Source organism: Eumetopias jubatus, unplaced genomic scaffold (genome assembly GCF_037043125.1).
Source record: "Eumetopias jubatus isolate StellerSeaLion01/CBP00866 unplaced genomic scaffold, mEumJub1_p1.0 scaffold_3, whole genome shotgun sequence".
Lineage (NCBI taxonomy): Eukaryota > Metazoa > Chordata > Mammalia > Carnivora > Otariidae > Eumetopias > Eumetopias jubatus.
The window spans coordinates 148,582,618-148,604,190 of record NW_028274809.1 but is presented as its reverse complement, the minus strand read 5'-3'; positions in this window follow the sequence as shown (position 1 = coordinate 148,604,190).

Sequence of the window (21,573 nt, the reverse complement as noted above, 5' to 3'; positions counted from 1 at the left end):
TGTCTGAAATAGCTTTGCCCATCTAGATGTGTGCATATTTCTTACTAATTTCTTGCTGATGTGACATTGACAACAGAAATATAAAACTCATAATATACCATGACAATGAGGACATCTGTGATGAACTGATAAATGAGCATCATTAATTCAAGAAGCATGTAAGATTAATCATTGTTCTAGAAAACTTGAAATGTCCTAAAATTTTATAGGTTATTTATGAAAGAAACTTGATATTTTCTCAAATTTGATAACAATTGTAAAATTCACATATTAGCAATAGAGTTGTGAAGCTTATAGAAACTTTCCCAAAATACTGTTTTTTTTCTTTGCCCAACCATACAAGAGGAAAGACTTAATTATCTGCTTTCTATTGAATTGTGTTATCCCTAAACTTCGTATGTTGAAGCCCTAACCCTCAATGTGACTGTTTGGAGATAGGGTCTACAGTAAGGTAATGAAGATAAAAATGAGGTCACAAGAATGGGTTGATAGGATTTGTGTCCTCCTAAGAGGAGATATCACAGAGCTTGCTCTCTCTCTACTTTCCCTTCCTACCTCCCTGCCATGGAAGGACATGGTGAGAAGGCAGCTATCTGCAAACCAAAGGGCTCTCACCAGAAACCAAACCCCGTCAGAACCTTGATTTTTGAGTTTTCCAGCCTCCAGAACTGTGAGAAAATTTCTGTTGTTTAAGCTGCACAGTCTGAAGTATTTTGTTATGGCAGCCCGAGTTGACAAAGATACTATCTTTCCCTTCTTTCCAAAGAATAGTGATTTTCAACTGGGTGTGATATTTGTCCTTACAGGGAATATTTGACAATGTCTAGAGACATTTTTGATGGTCACAACTGGGGGATACTACTGGCATCTAGTGGGTAGAGGTCAGAGATGCTGCAAAAATTCCTATAATTCATAGAGCAGCTTGTTTCCTCTTTTCCCTCCACCTGATCCCGATGAAGAATTACCTGGTTCACGTTGTCAATAATACAAAGATTGCAAAGCTTGAGAAATCCTGCTATAGAAAATCATATAAAATCATGTCTTATGAAGAGGCGGTTGAAGAAGATATAGTCAATTATATGGGACAAGTATTATAGGGAGATATTGAGCAGGTAATTAATAAATGTATTTGCTGGGTTTTGTTTGTGATATTTTCATATTTTTAAAACTTATAATTTATATATTTTTCTTTTCCTGAATAAAAATGTATTTTTATACCTGGTTTGGTATTCTTTTTTAAAAGACAACCTTCAAAATTTTATAATCTTCAGCTCCCCAAATCCTGAATTCATCCCAGTTTAGAATTATGATTACACACTTACATACAGCACTAGTAGATTTTTACTTCATTACGATTCTGAATCTCAGCATAATTTTATTTTTGGGGGGTATAGTCTGACTATCTAAAAATGCTTAGTAAAGTTTAATTTAACAGAACATTTTTATAAGTGGAATAAATGCTGTCATTCTTGTATATGTAGGCAAGAGATTTGGCCTTTCTCACTAAATCCTCTTTGCCCTTTGCAGAAGATTTTCCTAAGCTGTTAAGTAATAGAGCATTCATGCAGTGTATTATGGGGTCTCTTTTTTAGTGGAATATGTTCACATGGGAGTCATCCATAATTCACCCACATCTTTCACCCCACTCCTGAAAATTAATTAACAAGTCATGCCAATTTTGAAATTTCTCAAATATTTCCCAATATCTCATTATTTTATTAAGGGCCTCCATCATTCCCCCATTGGACAGCTGAACAGTTTCCTATTTGGATCACTTAATTCTACTTCATAGTCTATACAGATACCAAGATGATCTATGATCCATCTCTCTATATCAAGGTCATCTATCTATCTGAGAATGTCATTGCATGTTTAAAAGCATTCAATGATTTTCCATTTTTATTTGTGTTTGTATCAGAACTTGTTCATCAGAAGAAGTCTCCAGCAGAAGCCCAATGAATAACAAAGATCAAATTGTATCAGGTGAAGGACCAGAGCCTCCCCTCCTTAAACCATCTTTTACCCCTTACCCTTCTCTGTGGTCCCTGGGGCACCTTCACAATACACATGTGTGACTGGAATGAGAGCAATAATTTATCATCCAAACAAGCACACTTCTGAGAGTGAATGGTCAAATCATTGCTAGTTATGCTGGGATAATAGGTGAAAAGTGAGATTGTCCCAGGCATACTGGAATGTACTGGCACCTCCAGTGTTTCTTAAAGTATAATTTGCAGACCTCATCTGTAAATCAATACAATCAACTTGGCTTGCAGATTTCTGGGCCACAACCTACATCTAGAGAATCATCATCTTGAGCACATGAGAGGTGCACAGGGTAGCTCTAGGAAGCACAGTTAACAACTGCTCTACAGGATCTTCACACTGATTTGCTAACGCTTTCTGACTGCCCTGACCATGTCCTGTGCTCTCCAAATACCATATTGGTTGTTGAGATTGTGCCTTTATGTACATCGCCTCCTCTTTCTGGACAGCTTTCATTTTCTACTCCAGAGACTGTCAACCCCTCTGGGGAGCCATTCCTGTACTCCTCAGATGGAGTTACGTGCATTCCTCCATGGTCCAGCAGAACTTACTGCATTTTATTGCTGACTTTATCTTAGTCGATTATTGTTACATTATTTCAGGTTTCATTTTTTTCCCCATTAAATTGTAAGCTTCTCAAGGGCAGGGGCCACGTTTTACTAATTTTAGAACATAGCACAATACTTGGCACATAGTAATTGCTCAAGTGATTGATGAATAAAAAAGTTGGTAAATGAGTGAAGATAATGTTCATTACCTCTCCTCATTTTGGCTCCCTAAGTAACTATTCTAGCTTTAACCTCAAACAATCCAACAATTTATTTTTACTGAGTGATTATATTATTATGTCGTTTAGAAAATTATTTAAATGACTGCATGGTTATTAAAGTCTTTAATATATACGTTTGAATATCTCATCACACGGCATTTTTAGAATCAGAAAGGGCTTAGAAATCCCTTAGATTTCTACATCTTACAGATGAAAAACAGGCTCAGTTTCTTCTTCTATCAGAACTAGAGCAAAGATGAATCTCTAGCCCTGAGGTGACAATGCAGGGCCATCCGTGTTCCTGACACTTTTTAAAGTCCCTGCCCTAAGAGGCAATGCCTGGCCCAAATATTGGGGCGAGGTACTTGATAAGATAACATTAGTATGTCATAATGTTATAGGTTGGATTCCTTAGGAAGCAGACTCTGAGATAGAATTTAGCTGGGGATGTTTATTAAGGAGCACCTTGTGGATGAACACCTGTGAAATGGAAGGGAAAAGAAGCAGGATTGGGCAGAGAAAGAGGTTGAGCTTCCATACAGTCCTAATGGTGGCCTCTGTTGATTCCAAAGGAATTCCAGAGCAAGAGCAATCCTTCAATGTTGTCCTTAGTTGGGTTAGGATGGCCAGCACCTTATACCCCTGTGTTGCATGTGGGCCACCTCAGAAAAGGTGTGACCTTGGGTGAGGCAGTTCTCTGCCTTTGAGATAATCCCTAGAGGCTGAGAGCCAAAGACTGTCTGCTGGAGATACTCCTAGCACCTGGGCAACAGGTTCTTTCTTGAAGGGAGAATCTAGGAAGCAGAGCACAGTGTTACCACAGTAAGCTTTCCAAAGGACAGAATTTTACATGGATATGGATGAAGATTCTGGTTTGAATCAGGTAAACCCAAGTAAACTGTTGATGGAGGAGCCAGAATTGTCAGTTGGGTCTCAGTTCACAAGGCAGCTGTATACATAGTGATACAATATAGCAAGTTTATGAGAGACCTCTGGAATTCTTGCTGTGATCTTTTGGAGATTTTCTTTGTTAATATGGTGGGATATATGTAGAATTTTAGCAAATTCCTTTTAGTATGTACTGATGAAAAGTTTTTCTTTTCAATTATTATTTGACATCTTAAACTTTTTTTTTAAAAAGATTTTATTTATTTATTTGACAGAGTCAGAGATAGCGGAGCAGGAACATAAGCGGGGGGAGTGGGAGAGGGAGAAGCAGGCTCCCCGCTGAGCAGGAAGCCCGATGTGAGGCTCCATCCCAGGACCCTGGGATCATGACCCGAGCTGAAGGCAGATGCTTAACGACTGAGCCACTCAGGCGCCCCTTAACAAACTTCTTAATATAAAATAAGCTCTTATTGTACGATAAAAATAAGTCTTGCAGTCAGGGTGAAAAATTTTATTTGTACTAAAATAATAATAATAATAATAATGATAAAATTGTAATAGGTTTTGTAAGATTTTACTTAAAATTTTCAAATACGTATATGTGAAGTTGGCCTGAATTCCTATTTTGCCTATTTTTATATTTAGGTATTAAGATTATGTGAAAAATTACAAAATAAGCTGGAAACTAATCATGTATTTTTATTTTATACAGAGGGATTTATACAGTATGATACCTTGTTTTAATTTGGAACATTTTTGCCGAGTAATTTACTAACTTGTAAATTCTTCCCATGATATCTCCCTCTTCTGGGTCAACTTAATTAACTGCATTTCCTATGAAAAAATGTATAATATGTTGATATGTTCAAAGATTTACATAGGCCAATATACATGGTATTATTTTTACTCACCTCTGTACCATACTGTATATGCTTTCTCATTCTAAATTTGTCTATTAGGATTTATTTTAAATTATTTTTTGTGAATAGTTATTTTGAGTGATTTATTTTCAAAGAACTCCTTAGATTAAGCAATTCTACTTTTTAATTTTTATCTTAAATTGCTAATTTGTACATTAAATTTGCTTTGTTGTACCTCCTTTCCAATTTGTGTAATTAAAGATTTAGTTAATGTACTTCTCCTTTTTTGTACACAAATGTTCATATTTATTCATATTAGCAAAAAAAAAGGAAACAATCAAAATATTCTTCAATAGGTAGATGGCTAAACAGACTCTGGTACATCCATACATGAAATAGCACCCAGCAACAGAAAGGGATAGACTATTGATACATGTAATGACCTGGATGGATCGTGAGATAATTATGCTGAGTAAAAAAAGTCAACCTATTGTATAATTTTATAATACTCTCAGAATAGCCAAATTACAGAAATGGAAAACAGATTAGTGGTTGTCAGGAGTAAGGGATGGTGGAAGAAAGGGAAATGGGTGTGACTATAAAGAGGTAGGAGGGAGATCATTGTAGTAATGGAATAATTCTGTATCTTCATGTTGTTGCAGTTACACAAATCTACACATGTGATAGTATAACAATACAATTATACATACTCATTGCCTCAATGTAATTTCCTGGTTTTGATGTTGTGCTATAACTACGGACAACATGACCATTGAGGAAAACTGGGTGAAATATCCATGGGACCTCTTTTTACTTTCTTTGCAACTTCATTGAATCTGTAATTCTTCTGCTTTTTTTTTTTAATAATAAAAACATTTTAGATTAAGGAGAACAGTTCTTTCGAGTAATTTTGGCCACCTCCCAGGTGTTTGGTATGCATTTTTATCATTAGTGCTACTTTAAAAATTTTCTGTAATTGTTATTTTTATTTTTTTAACATAAGTTGTTTATGAGGTTAATACACTTTTCAAACATTTGAATTTTTTGTTTAACACTTTGATATTAATTTGTAGGGTTGTCACTATTACTGTTTTTGAATTGGTTATATATCATGGAATTTTTGGAGATTTATTTATTCATTTTTTTTTTAAAAGATTTTATTTGAGAGAGAGAGAGAGAGAGCGCGCACAGGAGCAAAGGGACAAGCAGACTCCCTGATGAGCAGGGAGCCTGATGCGGGGCTTGATTCCAGGATCCTGAGATCGTGACTTGAGCTGAAGTCAGACGCTTGACCTGACTGAGCCACCCAGGCACCCCTGTACTTTTTTTAATGGTCTCATATAACTGCTTTTGTAAAAGTTCCATGGACACTTGAGGAAAAAAGTGCATTATTTCTGTTTTCCATATAGAATTCAATATAAATATGTTAAATATTATTAACTATTTAGGATTTTGTATTATTTTTAATCTTATTTACTTATTAAAGCCTATGAATGTTGTATTAAAATCTGTACCTACTGTTGTGTTTCTGTTATTTCTTATTGTATTTTTAACAGTTTTTGCTTCCTATATTTTATGTTATAAAGTATAATTGCTTGACTCCAGGATCATTATTATAGATTGTATCTTCATACAAAAATAAGATATTGCTTATTTCATTTTTGTTGAAGACCATTTTTCGGTTATTATAATTTGGCAATTTCTTTTTCCTTTGGTTTAATTGCTGCATTTTGTTCAAATATTTACTTTTAACATTTCTTTGTTATTTTCCTTTAGGGAGGCTACCTTTCATTTTGTAGTGAAGTCTAAGGGTTATCTTTTAGCAGAGGTGTTTATTATTATAAATGTTATGTTTGATATCATTTTGTCATATTGTTTGGAGATTCTGTAGTTTGTATTTTGTTGTTTGTATGTTTTGGCCTTTTAAAGACTACTTTGTTTACTTTTTTTGTCATATGAAATGTGTTTATTCTAATTTTTTTTTTTTTTTTGGCTTAACAATTTGGAAGAACTCCCCCTCCCCCACACTGAAAGCAGCATTTTAGAGGTTACTATTAAAATTTAAAAATAGCATATTTGAACATATATTTTGCTGATTATCAATGTCATGAATGAACCAGAAGCTGTTGCTACTCGGCTACACTAAGTACCCACTTTTATTCACCCCATCTATTTTACAGTTTTTTTCACATGATATGGGGTTTTTGGATAAATAGATATTATATTATTATTATATATTTGCATTAAGAAGCTATTCTTTTTGAATCATTGCTCATATTTTATTTTTGTTTTACAACAATTATTATATTTAAGTGACTTCATTGCCTTCTGTGCATCCTTTCATACCACAGGTTCACTTCTTGGCTCCCTTTTTGACTGATCTTTTGAACAGTGAACATTTTCAGGAAGAACTTTGTAAGATAGCCTTTGTGAGCCTGTGCATTACCACAAATAATTTGTCTTTTTACTTGAATGATAACTTGGCTGAGCACAGGGTTTGGTGGTAAACCTTTTCTTTTCCAAAACATCTTTAAGTGTTTGTTTTGTTTCTTACCTTTCTTTTAATGGCTTTTAACGCTCTAGTAGCCAGCTTCGCAGGTTTTCTTCCAAGAGAGGTTAATGTTTGCATGTTCTGCCCCCAGCCTCGGGGAAGCATGATTTGCTCCCTTTTTCTTGAAATCCACTTCACCAGAATGTGATCCAGAAAAGTAAGACCTCGGGTCTTTCTTGAGATGTTTCCTAGGTTCCCTTACATAACTTAGGAAACATTAGGAATGTTTTAATCTATTGGTAAAACATAAGAACCTTTCACTCTATTAGGAAAGCTTTACTCTTTTATTATATCGTTTTTTATTGTCATATTTGTGATTTTTTATTTTCCAGGAAATCAATTCTCATTTCTAAATCCTTATTTTCTGTCTCCCACTTTAACCATCTTTAAACATATAATTTTTCTTTCTTGTTCTTCTATCGGTGGAGGTCACCGAGAGGACGTGATTGCCAGTTAACCCCAGAGCTGAATCAGGACAATCAGAACTCAATCCGAGCAATTGGAGCCCAATCCGGGCCATGGGAGCCTCTTCACCAGCCCCACCCCCGGATCTGCCCGCTGCCTTCTGGCCCGGAGAGGTTCCCACAGTGGGAACCGTTTTCAAGAACAGTCTGGAAAGAGTAAGATGTCATTGAGACTGTCGGGATTGTGTACGTGACCGCCAAGGTCTCTGTTTAATCTTTTAAGACGTTGACTAGCAGGTGCGGACATCTACTCGTCTTCCGGCTGCTCCAGACCAGCGCCCGAAGAAGTGAGTAAATTCCCTCCCTTATCAGATCCGGTAGCTAGCAGTCTGGAGTGGCCAGCCTCTTTCTTCTGTCTCCTTGCCCTCCGTGTGCGGGCCAGTTTTCCAGCCAACACCTTTTGCATTTTTGAAGTGTTAAATTTGTTGACTGTTGGACTGATTTAATTTTCTGTATTTCTTCTAATATCTTGCTCACCTTTTTATCCTGAGATTGCCTTGCTCTTTATAAAGATATATTGAATGAATGCTTTAATTTATTGCAATTTTATATCATTACAGTCTTAAAAAAATCTAGTTCCCTAATCCAGTTTCCTTTATATCTAAATGTTGACATTTTATTTCATAGAGTCCATGTTTCCTTCCATGTCGCTGGTAATAAAAATCAGGTTCCTGAAAAAAAAGATCTATTTTACTATTTCCTGTAATAGATCTTTTCTCAAAATTATGTTTTTCTTTTGCATTTTTACTGCTTACGTCCTCTCCCTTTTTAAAGTGCAGACAACTTTCATAAGTGCCCTGCTTGTTTTTGTTTGGTTTTGTTGTTTCTTTTTTTTTTTTAAGATTTTATTTATTTGACAGAGACAGAGAGAGCAGGAACACAAGCAGCAGGAGTGGGAGAGGGAAAAGCAGCCTTCCTGCTGAGCAGGGAGCCTGATGTGGGGCTCGATCCCAGGACCCTGGGACCATGACCTGAGCCAAAGGCAGGCGCTTAACGACTGAGCCACCCAGGCGCCCCTGGTTTTGTTGTTTCTTTCCCTGAATGAGCAGAGTTAAGTCCTACTCTGACATTTACCAGCAAACAGTGCTGGTGGTTTCTCTTGGGTATCCTCACTGTTTAACAGCTGTAGGAGCTGTCTCAGATTTTAAGCTGGAGAGAAGTGGTGTTGGTGTTGGTGTTGAGTATCTCAAATTCCTGGTGTTAGATGTCCTTTCTATAATATGGTTCAGCTGGATTTGAAGGGCTCTATTCCTGGTCCAGCTGCATTACATTGCTGTGAGTTGGGGAATAAATTTCTGAGTAATTGAAGCACTCTTTAATTCTTCCTTTTCCAAAGACAGTAAATAGGTAATCAAGAATCTGCCCGCTGCTCTCAGATCTCCCAAGGTTAGACCTTCTCTACAGCTGCATTAATGTCATTGGAAGTCAAGCATCACATTTTGATAAATCTTCCATCCCAGCCATAATTTTTATATTTCTGGGAATTTTATTATCTTGCAGTGGGTACAAAAAGTGGTACCATTTTCATGTGGGCATTTATCACAGGAACATAGGGGGATGTTGGCAACATGACTCTGGCTGCATCAGAAAGCAAGCTGCAGACACATAGCTGGAGTCTTCCTTTTATTGCTTAGAAATGTCCCCGAGAGACAGGGACAGAGGTCAAGTGCTAGGGAGCCTAGTTGGTACTGGCCTTAGCACTGAAGCCTGCCAGTGTTGATCCTTTAGTTTCTGACGTATGGGGAGATTTAGGAGATCTCAGGTATGGGGCTAGGTACTCAAGGGACTAGAGCAAGTGGCAATTAATCAAACAGCTGAGAAATATTGCAATATTTTACTGACTCTGATGGCCTTAGCAGTACAGGCATTTCCCATATACCTCCTGCCCCCAACCTAGCATTTTTCTTCAGAAAAATGCCTTGTTTAGTTACAATTACTGTAGGAATCATCAATTATTTCTATATTCTAATGGGAATAAAACTTTGCATCACTTTTTGAGTTTTCAGGAGTACTTCATTGTGAGATACTATGAGGAAGATAAGTCATGAAATATGACTAATTTGTTTCACAAAGGGGGAAATAGAAACTCAAGAACTTTGTCTAATTAAAAATGGCCTGTGACTAGAATCCTTTTTCATTAATTCTTCTGCCTCCTGCCATATTAAAATCTTGTATCATATACTTTCCTATGTGCAGCTGATCCTATAAGAAATAGAACTATTGCCAAAGAAACCTTGGTTAGGAACCATGGGTTTAAACCTCAACTCTTACTGTCTGATCTTAAATGACTCAACCTCTCTGAATTTGGTTTTGTTCACCTGTGAACTATTCTGTCTGAAAGATCAAATAAAATAAGGGGTCTGAGAAAACTTTGTATGTTCTAATATTGCAATGTTAGTTGTTTATGAACACATGTATGTTTTATATTTTCTATGAGGTTTAAACATCCCTCATGTTATTTGTTTGATCACCATTTGAAGAATAGTGCATTGTGCATGGTAGGTATTCTACATATTTGTTCACTGAGTGGGTGGATTCGTGGCTTGTCAGCCTGCTTTTAAATGACTTGAATGAACTTATTCCCCCTCACTTTTCAGATAAATTCTATAAAATCCAGGAAGAAATATGTAAATTGAGATTTTCACAACTGTATGTATATAAGTAGTGTTAACGCCCTAAAATTATTCTTGTTTGTTTCTTATCATTTACTGTGACCTTCATTATTAAAATTAGTGTATGCTTATTGTACTATTTTATACTTATTACACTTATTGCTCATCTTGTTACTGTTAAATGGCAAATTTTTTTTACAGTACATTTTTGTTTCCTTCTTTTACTGCAGTTTTAAAAATCTAGGCATTCTTGACTATAATGAGGGAGAAAAGTATCTTTTATAAAATGCCCAAACATTCTTTTTCTCTTGAGCACATGGTTTCCTTTTTGGTATAACGGAGAAAACTTACCCATTTCTTTAATAAAACAAATGCCAGATGTTCTATAGGGCCAGCAGTTAAGGAAGCATGTTCATAGTGGAGTTGCTGCAGGATGTTAGAGTCTGACTGTAGATCTATTCCTCCCTGGGGATTTCCCACTGGACTTTGTTGTCTCAGCTCTCACTTTGGGTTTTTTTTTTTTTTCCTCTTTATGTTCAGACCCCAGAGTGGGCACTGGTCACTTAATTCTGCATAGCTTAGTTGAGGGGACTTTGAACATTTAACCAGACTTTATAAACGAGAATTGATGCAGTAGGAGCCATGGGACACTGGCTTGCTAGTTCCAGTGGTGCTCGGTTTGGGCTCTCTCTCCTGGGCCCTATGCTGGGGTCTATGCCTCATCCTAGGATTGCTGTTCTAGCCAGCCCCGGTGTCCTGACCCTGTGGCCTCAGCTTATGTACATCAGAATGTTGCAACCATTTCTAAGCAGGAAGACAATATAATTTATCATCCAGACCAGGACATTTATGAGAATAAAATGTTGGTGCTGTAAATCATTTCACTAGGGTAAGAAGAATAACTGTCCTAGGAAAACTGGGATACATAGTTTCCAAAATGATAACGAATCACATACAATAATGAGTAGGAGGGAAGAATTTGAGGAAGGTTTCATTTCCTTATTGAGTAGGTTGGTTTTTTTAAAAAGTCACTTCTATAAAAGAGTCAACTAACCATGCTTAGATTCAACCAGCCATAAGCATTTTGACATTCACATTTAGAAATAATTATTTTATCTTGCTAGGAGGACATGAACCTAAAACTTGAGATTTGGCTTGCCAACTATTCTTTTTTCAGAGGACACACACAAATTCAAGAAATTTACATTACATTTGTAAATGTAATTTACAAATTCCATTTGTAAAAATTCCATTTGTAAAAATGGATATTCCATTTGTAAAAATATTAACTCATAAGCTCAGAAAATATGGCTTCATATTCAGAGATCTAATTTATAAAGTCCTACTTTGCCACCCACTTTTAGCTGTTTCTGCTAAATGGAAAAAATATTGTCCCCAATAATGACTTCTGGAAATGCATGTCTCCATCCTGGCTTATTTTTTTAATTCTCAGACACTTTTACAGTTTAAATGCTCATGGAACTTTTGAAGGAAACCTTACCTGAAACCTAAGCAAAGCCCTGAACCATTCCCCTCCATTTTTCATCAAATGTTTCCTCTACTCGCTACCCTCTTTCTTCCCATCTACCCCACACGGACCTTTATCTGGCAGTAGAAAGAAAAACACATCTTATGAAAGCTTTGGAAAAGGATTCAATTCCCTATATCAGAGCTCCACCTCTCCTGGGACCTCATTATTTCTTTGAGGTTCTTGCCCTGCAAATCAGGTATATCCTATTGGCCCTCCTTCCTGCTTTTTTAGCGCTTTGCTCTCCCATCAAGTTTGTCTAGATGGGTGGAACACACTGTTTTTCCAGCACTGGCCAATTCCTGGATGCTGTAATTATACTTCGAATGTTTAAAACAGCATGTTAAAAATACTAGTTTTTTTTTAAAAGATTTTTTTATTATTTATTTATTTGACAGAGAGAGACACAGCGAGAGAGGGAACACAAGCAGGGGGAGTGGGAGAGGGAGAAGCAGGCTTCCGGCAGAGCAGGGAACCCGATGTGGGGCTCGATCCCAGGACCCTGGGATCATGACCTGAGCCGAAGGCAGCCGTTTAACCGACTGAACCACCCAGGCACCCCAAAATACTAGATTTTTTTAAAGATAAAAAACACCTGTGAAGATGAGAAGTTTGGAGTTTAAAAAATTTCTTAAGACAAGAAGATCAAGAGGACACATGGATTTGGGAAAGTTTGATTTCTTGTTCGGTGCAGAACAAATAAGGCAGGTAAAAAAAGGCTTTTTTTTCCGCTGACAAATGTTACCAGAAGCCTGAAACCAAAGAACATACTTAAAAATCCTGTCTGCTCAGGTGAAAACTTGACAGATGGCACCCTGAAGGTAGCTTGGACTTGTTCAGTCTGCCCTACCCTGTGGCTCCTGATGTTCCTGAGCTTTTCTCCAGTAGCCAGATAGCTCAGGTGGTGTCTGGCGGGAGCACAACGCTCCCATACGCTGTTTGCAGGACATTAGTACCTGGAGGCAGTTGGAGGCTCCTTCTCAGTGGAGGATGTCTTTTCCTTTCCTTTTTGTCACTGTTGATGTGGAACTGCTTCTGCTCATCATTCCCTTTTAATCTGGCCCAGTGATGAAAAAGACCTACTGGGGCATGCCTGGCAGGTGAAACATCCAGATGCTAAGCTCCAGGATTAATTTTGCTAGCAGTGGCATCTGGGAGTCAGCTCCTTTCCCCTGGCCTGGCTGGCAGATGGGTTAACCCCTCATAGTCCAGAAGGCTCATTTGATGTGTCACATTAGCAGTCCAGCTCTCTTGGCAGGAAGAGCGACACCGATGTTCTTTCAATGCAGAAATCTGTATATAAACATCAGAGCCTTGAAGTCTTACCAGAGCCTTTGTCCCGTAAGGGACAAAGAACAAACAGTCCCTGGAGATGATAAGGAGTCTGAGTGATGTGGATGCTTTTCCAAGTAACACCAGCAGAGTGTATTCTGAGCAGGGGAGGCTGTTGTCAGTGTCCATCAAAGGAAAAGAAAGGAAAGGCAGAGCCTGGGAAGAATGTTCCACTAAATAAGAATGAGAGTGGATGGAAATATTACTTCAGAAAGCTACTAGATGTCTTCCCCACCCCATTAACTCACATGTACACACACACACACACACACACACACACACACACACACACAAACAGGTATGCACACGTACACACACTAACACCATGCTCACCTCACACCTTTTTTGCATTTGAATTTTGCCTTTGTTCAGTAAAACTGTCTTTCTTATCCCCAAAAGTCAAGAAAAAGATTTATAATCTGACTCTGCCTTCATGAAATCTTGCCTCTACCATGGCGTTTTTTGTTGTTGTTGGAAAGTTTATGACTGAGTGTCTGCAAGCAACAGTACTTTTGAAAGGGGCTCTAAATATTAAACTCATTTCAAGTGTGACTTGAGACTCAGGCAGACTGCAGGAGTGGTGACAATTTATTACTCTTCAGAAGCCCTAAAGCAGAGTAAATATAGATTTACCAGTGATAATATGAGAACAACAGATCAATTTGATTTTAAGTAAATCCTTCCCCCCAAAAGCCAGAATTTGATTAATCCATCGAAGCTTGCTGGAGTCACCAGGAACTAATTGAAACATAGATTAGTTCTTCTTCCCACACAGTTAAATGTATCTGGCTGAAGAAGGGAATATTCTGAACTTTTTTTGTTGGCGCAGACTGTTAGTTTTTCTGGAATTGCTTACCCCAAGTTTAAGTGTCATATGTGTAGTTTCAAAACAGTCGGGAAGCCTGAGATAATTTATTCATTATGATGGAGGAAAAACGACCTCATCCAACAATCTCATAATGGAATTCAGAGGCTCTGTAGCAAATTTGGCCCCAGTCTGTGCTCATAGATGGCTGTCTGGAATGGCTCTCCAAGACCCAAACCCTTACCCAATTTATTCTGCTTGTGTCCTAAGGATAGAAAAAGCCCTACAAATTCCAGAGAGATGTGGTAATACTTTAGTGTCATGACAATCTTACTGGAACTTTGAATTTGCAGTCTGCTTTTTGCTCTGAGTCTCCCAGAGAACTTTTGAAACAGTTATGTGTTTCACAGATACTTGTGACTGGTGGAGATCAACTCAGTTTTATACCAGGGAAGAATGAGAAAAAGAGGGTAGGGACATATCCAGCAATGCCCGAAAGTCAATGCCAAGATGGTCTAGAAGTAAATATCCATGGGGTCAACTGAGAAGCCAGTATCAAAGAACTCAAGGTCAGACAGACTTTATAAAAGTGTGGTAATAGGGGCCCCTTACATTTTAGAGTTTGCAGAGAATACTTCTGTATATATTCTTGAATTTGATGCCTCAACACTTCTAGGATGAGATTTGATTCCCATTTTCAGGTGAAGAAACTGAGGAACAGAAACTAACAACATGTCAAATAGTAAATTTTTGTATTTAGTATACCTAAGTCTGGGGCCAAGGTCATTTGAATCATTGCCCAGTATTTTCCCTCTAGTTTGGCGTATTAGTAAAGTTGATGTGGGGAGCTGAGAGGCTGCTTTTGTCTCTTCTTACAAAGTGACTGATGATTATAGTGAGTTTTTTAGCCAGAGAACTTGTTTTTTTATCTTTTTTTTAAGATTTTATTTTATTTTATTTGAGAGAGAGAGCAAGAACACAAGAGGGAATAGGGTTAGAGGGAGAAGCAGACTCCCTGCCGAGCAGGAACCCCGATGCGGGACTCGATCCCAGGACTCTGGGATCATGACCTGAGCCAAAGGCAATTGTTTAACCAACTGAGCCACCCAGGTGCCCCTAGCCAGAGAACTTAAAAAAATTTTTTTTAAACATTGAGACTTTAGCTTTATTTATGTTCATGGGCTCTGCCAGTTAATTTACTGTTTTTCCTTGGAAGTGGCCATTATTCCATTTATTTTAAGTAATAAAGATGGCAGTGATATTAACTCCACTAAGTCAAAGGGTTGGAGAATGTCTGTATAATGGCAGAGTCTTCCTATTTAGGCCTGAGTTTTATTCTGGGGAATTTGATAAGCCTTCTTTTATAGGGTTATTCTTGAGAGTTAAGTGGGTATTTTCTGAAAGTGCCATGAAGTTCTGATTCTATTCTTCTGAAAAAAAAAAGGAATGATTTATGCACAACTGCATATAAATGATATGTGCACTATAGTCCTGTATGTCCTGGAAGCTCTACTGCTTTTTAATAATGCTTAATAAAATTGAATATGAGTTTTTTTTAAAAAAGGTCTTACTTTGCTTTGCAAAATAAATAATAGGCCCAGGTGGCTTTTGTTCTGCTATAAACTTCATCACGACTTCAAGAAATTTCCCAAATCATGTTGCTGCCCACTTTTGTAGGTGAAATATGGGGTGAAGGATTTGCTTTTCTTTTAATCTGTTCATCCTGGAATTTCCTGAGTGAGAAAAGTAATTGTAGGAAAGGGTGCTTTGACTGTTACTAGGAAGGGAGTGTCAGGGAAAATGTTGACTAATGAATTTTTCCCAGTGAATTATGAGGCCTATAATCAAGCCTTATCAGTCGGCTGCTCCATCAAATCTAGTTAACTAACAATTTTCACCACTATTAATCCCTGACTAGGGTTCAGTGCTTTGGATTAAAGCTCTGGCCCATATAGAAAAAATAAAATATAGAATAATAGTCTACTTTGAGAAAGATTCTCACTCAAGTTATTGACAGTCTGGGCCTTCATAGGCCAACAATTCAATGAAATGTACAGACCTTGAATCAATTTCCAATGACCTGTATGCTTTGAAATCTCTACTTCACTTCAGATTTGTTAGAAGAGGTAGTGCAGTTAAATTATGCTGCCTAAGTAAGTGGGAAAAACTTGAGAACAGATCCTAAAACATAACTCCCTCTTTCCCTTCTGCTAAATCTCAGAGGGTATTGCTAATACACATGAGGAAAATAATGAGTCACGTTGTTGGAAGAAGAGCTCTGCTTTGCTAGATGAGGGCAACACTGAAGAGATGGCGGATTCTGTCTTGCTTATGTGGATTAGAGCCAGGCTTACGTGTCTATTATCTGGCTGTACTTCAAGACCCAGTTTATTTTTCTATTTTTTGTTTTTTTTTAAAGATTTTATTTATTTATTAGAGAGAGTGAGTGAGAGAGAGAAAGCACGAGCAAGGGGAGGGAGAGGGAGAAGCAGACTTCCCCCATTGAACAGGGAGCCCGACATGGGGCTCGATCCCGGGACCTGGAGATCATGATCTGAGCCAAAGGCAGACACTTTAACTGACTGAGCCACCCAGGTGCCCCCAAGACCCAGTTTAAATGCACCTGCTCCATGATCCTTCTCTGATCGCCTTACTTTACATATAATATGTTTCCATCACATATTTGTTAAATGATTTAGTGAGTTTCCGTGATAACTGAATTCTTTTGTCCTTCAAAATGGATTCTGTGACGTACAACCAAATAATAAAATTTGAAAATAATCATACATCAAATGAGATACAAATATAGCATATTATTTCCTTGTAATAGGTTCTAGTAAAGTTTAACATATTTTATGAATTTATTTATTTATTAAATATTTTATTTATTTATTTGACAGAGAGAGACACAGCAAGAGGGGAACACAAGCAGGGGGAGTGGGAGAGGGAGAAGCAGGCTTCTCGCAGAGCAGGGAGCCCGATGCGGGGCTCGATTCCAGGACCCTGGGATCATGACCCGAGCCAAAGGCAGACGCTTAACGACTGAGCCACCCAGGTGCCCCAAGTTTAACATATTTTAGAGACAAATGAAATTACCCCCTGTGTTTTCATTTTTAAAACTGAATGCAGAGTCCTGTGGGAGAAATTGCTGAAGAATTGAAAATTTATGGCTGGTTATAATATAATGATGTACATTATTTCTTTTGTTGCCATATTTTTACTTTGCTTTATATTTTTTGCTCATGTTGTTACTGTTTTGGCAAAGTCTTTTTGCACAGGAGGAATCTTTGAAGATCATATATCTTATAGAAAAATAATTTTCTAATGAAATAAATTAAACTTTTAAAATAGACGTTGCACTGAAATGTGAAAACTATGACTATAATAAATGAGGGAAGAGAAGTCTGATTCCATAAGAGGAAAATTCATCTTTTATGGGGGGGTGGGCAATTAAATTATAACTTTGCTTTCTTTGTGTAATTTCCTATAGCTATAACTTATGTTTATAGGCTGTATAATTCAGCTTAGTCTGTCTTACTTTGTGTTTACAAAGTACCTTTACAAAGTACTTGGCTTACACAAATAATAGTTCTCACTTAGGTTATATGTCCATTATGAATCAACCATGGTTCTGCTCCACATTCTTTTCACTGGGGGACCCAAACTGACAGAGTAGCCCCTTTCTGGACATTTTTTAAAAATTTCATGTGTCAAAGGATAAGACCATCTCTCAATATCTGAAACAAAAACCTTAACATTGTATTTATTGCTTACTTATAGTGAGGGAAAACTGTGTGAGTCAGGCGTATGCTCTTCAAGCAAAGCAGGGAACTGATCTCTTTTAGAGCTTTTGGGAAGGGTGGAATTTGGGGATTCACCATCTTTCAAGATGGGAGTGTGCTGACATCAGCTGTAGAAGCATGGATACTACAGTGAGACTGTTGACTAACTGATATTCAGAGAATGTTTCTTTTGAAAGTCCAGTCCCTACCAGATGACTTTTAGAAGCAAAATGCTGTCACTCATTGGCTGGTGTTCCTAAGCAGTTGTGATTATTGTTATGGCTATGGAACTGTCATTGATTGATCAGGTAGATTTAAAGAATTCTGGTGTTTACCTGTTTCCATAGTTTCAGGACATTTTTTTAAAGGAATATGGAAACTTTATTATTTCATTTTCTCTTGGCAGTCAGAAAAGAGAAGGTGGTGGAACTATGTGAAGGCTTTTATAGCTTTTATTTGGAAGTGACATTTGTCACTTCCATTCACATTTTATCAGTCAAAGAAGATCATGGAGACAAACTTAATAGCAATCTCCAGTCAACTCCCAGGGAGAGATAAGAAATACAGTTGACCCTTAAACAACATGCATTTGAACCACACAGGCCTATTTATACACAGATTTTTTTCCTCATGAAACAATACTGCAAATGTATTTTCTCTTCCTTACGATTTTAACATTTTCTTTCCTCTAGCTTACATTATTCTAAGAATATAGTATATAATAAATATAACATACAAAATATGTGGTAATCAACTTTTTATATTACTAGTAAGGCTTCCAGTCAATAGTATGCTATTAATAGTTCAGTTTTGGGGGAGTGAAAAATTAAATGCAGATTTTTGACTGTGTGGGGAGGGGGTCTTTGTCCCTCACCCCTACGTTGTTCAAGGGTCAACTGTATTTTTTTATAATACCCAGTACTCAGGGCGCCTGGGTGGCTCAGTTGGTTAAGCGACTGCCTTCGGCTCGGGTCATGATCCTGGAGTCCCAGGATTGAGTCCCGCATCGGGCTCCCTGCTCAGCAGGGAGTCTGCTTCTCCCTCTGACCCTCTTCCCTCTCGTGCTCTCTCTCTCTCTCTATCTCATTCTCTCTCTCAAATAAATAAATAAAATCTTAAAAAAAAAATACCCAGTACTCATCACATCATGTGCCCTCTTTAATGCCCATCACCCAGCTACCCCATCCCCCTACCCACCTGCCCTCCAGCAGCCTTCAATTTCTTTCCCATAGTTGAGAGTCTCTAGTGGTTTGTCTCCTTCTCTGATTTCTTACCATTCAGTTTTTCCTTCCCTTTCCCTATGATCCTCTGCTGTTTCTCATATTCCTCATATGAGTGAAACCATATGATAATTGTCTTTCTCTGATTGATTTATTTCACTTAGTGTAATACCCTCCAGTTCCATCTATGTCAGTGTAAATGGTAAGATGTCACCCTTTCTGATGGCTGAGTAATAATTCCATTGTATATATATACCACATCTTTATTCATTCATCTGTTGATGGACATCTTGGCTCTTTCCACAGTTTGGCTATTGTGGTCATTGCTGCTATGAACATTGGAGTGCAGGTGCCCCTTCAGATCACTACACTTATAACTTTGGGGTAAATACCCGGTAGTGCGATTGCTGGGTCATAGGATAGCTCTATTTTTAGCTTCTTGAGGAACCTCCATACTGTTTTCCAGAGTGGTTGTACCAGCTTTACTCCCACCAACAGTGTTTTTCTGTCTCCACAACCTCGCCAACATTTGTTGTTTCCTGCCTTGTTAATTTTAGCCATTCTGACTGGTGTGAGGTGGTATCTCATTGTGGTTTTGATTTGTGTTTCCCTGATGCCGAATGATGTTGAGCATTTTTTCATATGTCTGTTAGCCATTTATGTGTCGTCTTTGGAGAAATGTCTCTTAGTGTCTTCTGCCCATTTCTTGACTGGATTATTGTTTTTTGGGTGTTGAGTTTGGTAAGTTCTTTATAGATTTGGATACTAGCCCTTTATCTAATATGTCATTTGCAAATATCTTCTCCCATTCCATAGGTTGCCTTTAGTTTTGTTGACTGTTTCCTTTGCTGTGCAAAAGCTTTTTGTCTTGATGAAGTCCCATTACTTCATTTTTGCTTTTGTTTCCCTTGCCTTTGGAGATGTGTCTAGCAAGAAGTTGCTGTGGCTGAGGTCGAAGAGATTGTTGCCTGTGTTCTCCTCTAGGATTTTAATGGATTCCTGTCTCACATTTAGGTCTTTCATTCATTTTGAGTCTATTTTTGTGTGTGGTGTAAGAAAATGGTCCAGTTTCATTCTCCTACATGTGGCTGTCCAAGGGCATCAGCTGTTTGAACAATAATATGATCTACTACGCAGAAGTTATGGTAGAAGGCAAATGTAGTGCACTTATGTCAGTAGAAAAGGTGTAATATTTCTTTAAAAAGAGAGCCAGACACTATTACATGAAAAAAATGCATGTCTTTTTTTTTTCATAAAGGTTTTATTTATTTATTTGACAGAGAGAGACACAGCGAAAGAGGGAACACAAGCAGGGGCAGAGGGAGAGGGAGAAGCAGGCCTCCTGCTGAGCAGGGAGCCCGATGCGGGGCTTGATCCCAGGACCCTGGGATCATGACCTGAGCCAAAGGCAGATGCTTAACTGACTGAGCCACCCAGGTGCCCCCCAAAATGCATTTCTGATAGGTTTTTAAATCCTATCAGAAAAAAAAATCTTTTTTTAAGTGCCTTCATGTATAGTGCTATTAGGGTGATTGTTAGCCAGGGAATCATGTTTATAAATGTCACAAATTGTTTTTTAATGTATATTTTCTGTAGTAAATTCTGAGCAGCAAAGACATTCTAAAGAGCTTTATTTGTGATCTCATCTGCCTTGCAAGAAGAAAAACATGACTCAATAAAAATAAGGCCGCATAATAGCTGAAAGAGCAATCCACTAAAACACTGTTTTGATCATCTCACTTCTTTCCGTGGCCTAGAGTGGAGAATTCAACTTCTTTAGACTGGCATTCTATCCTAGTTATATTTATTTTTTAACTTCATATTAAGGTGATTTATGACAATGAGTTTGATAATTCCATCATCATTTTCTAGTCTTGATAAATCTTCGAAAGTGCTTTAACATACAGTTGCTCAATATCACATAACCTTTGCTTATAGTTGAAATGAAAATCAACCAGCCCAACGTCGAGGCTCCGAGAAATCCAGTATTCCTACTGCAGGTCAGAGTGGAAGCTGGGATTTGTCTTAGGTCTAGTGTGATTTAAATCACCACCGGCTGAGCCAGACAAATTGACCTATTTCTTATTCTCCCTCAATACCTTTGGCTTTAGTTACTTTTTATCTTTTATCATAATGTCCCATCCTTCATAGCATGAATCAAATGGGCCATAAATGGGTAGATGAGACAATGCTGATTTATCCAGGTTAACTAACTGACAGGATTTGTCAATATGTAGCAGACCTTCTCTGTTAATTAACTGGCCATCTGAATAAGTTTAGGCGTTGAGACATTTTCCTGAGTTTTATTTTATAATATATATTTTTAAGACCTTATTTTTTAGGGCAGTTTTAGATTTTCAGGAAAATTGAACAGAAGGCCCAGAGATTTCCCATATGCTCCCTGCCCCCAAACATCAGAGTCTCCCTCATTACTGACATTCCACACCAGAGTGGTGCATTTGTTATAATTGATTTATATTATATATTTATATTAAATATATATATTATATATTTATATTATATAATTTACACTGACACTTCATAATTACCCAAAGTCCATAGTTTATATTACAACTCACTCTTGGTGCTGTACATTCTCTGGGTTTGGACAAGTGTATAATGACATGTATTGACCATTATAATGACATACAGAGTAGTTTTACTTTTCTAAAAATTCTCTGTGCTCCACCTGTATATCCTTACCCCACAAAGGCAA